The sequence below is a fragment of the Cupressus sempervirens genome, chromosome 10 (genome assembly GCF_028749045.1).
Source record: "Cupressus sempervirens isolate cs-2001-9-10 chromosome 10, ASM2874904v1, whole genome shotgun sequence".
Lineage (NCBI taxonomy): Eukaryota > Viridiplantae > Streptophyta > Pinopsida > Cupressales > Cupressaceae > Cupressus > Cupressus sempervirens.
The window spans coordinates 158,910,750-158,910,993 of NC_143127.1; positions in this window are offsets into that span (position 1 = coordinate 158,910,750).

The following is a 244-nucleotide window of genomic DNA, read 5'->3' on the forward strand; positions in this document are numbered from 1 at the left end:
ACTTCCTACTATATTCCATGTTTTAAAAATGTCTCTATTATACAATGATAAATGATAAAAAAACTTTCTTCATTTTAATTTATTCTATTTTGAGAAACCCTATCTTTTTTTTTATGATATTTTATTTTTATAGATCTTAATTAATTATAGTGATGTATTAAGTAATAATCATATCTTAACTAATTGTACTAATGTTTTAAGTAATAATTGTACTAATTCATTCAGTAATATCATTTTATGTTTA